Genomic DNA, 663 nt, shown 5'->3' with positions numbered 1-663 from the left:
ACGGATCCGGATCCGAGGTAACTTTTGATTCTGTGAATCGGATTTTCCCTATTAAATGTTATGCAAGGTTATAATTTATAAACTATAGTAATCCTAAAGTTAAAAATGTCGTCATTACTATTATATAAATGTAAACATTAAATTATTAAAGATAATTTTGAAAAATTTTCGTCATGTAAATAATACATTTACGAACCATTTTGATTTATTTATTCCATGGTTTTGGTTAATTTTTGGCGCTACCCGGATCCATATCAACGTTTCCTGATACGCATCCGGATCCGACCAAATGATACGGATCCGACCGGATCCGGATCCGAAACACTGAATCCTAGAGTAACTTTCTTGAATACTTGTACCATTCTAGAAATCCTAAAGTAACTTTCTTGAATACTTGTACCATTCTAGAAATCCTGGACTAACTTTATTGAAGCCTCAAATTTCCTTTCCTGTTTTCATTTTCAATTTCCTTTTTTCTTAATTTCTCGCTTTTGGGTATCTCAGAGTTGCTATTAGTGAGGTCGAGTTCTTTGAACTTTGGGTAGTTGATGATAGGTGAGGATTGGGGTATCAGGAATACTTGGTTAAAAACACTCCGGATGTCCAGGTTTTATACTGTATTCCCAGTTTGAGTGGAATTTGAAAAGGGTTTTCCCATTGGAG

Source organism: Eurytemora carolleeae, unplaced genomic scaffold (assembly GCF_000591075.1).
Source record: "Eurytemora carolleeae unplaced genomic scaffold, Eaff_2.0 scaffold2424, whole genome shotgun sequence".
NCBI classification, from domain to species: Eukaryota; Metazoa; Arthropoda; class Copepoda; order Calanoida; family Temoridae; genus Eurytemora; species Eurytemora carolleeae.
The sequence above is the reverse complement of the archived record's forward strand: the minus strand, read 5'-3'. Positions refer to the sequence as shown.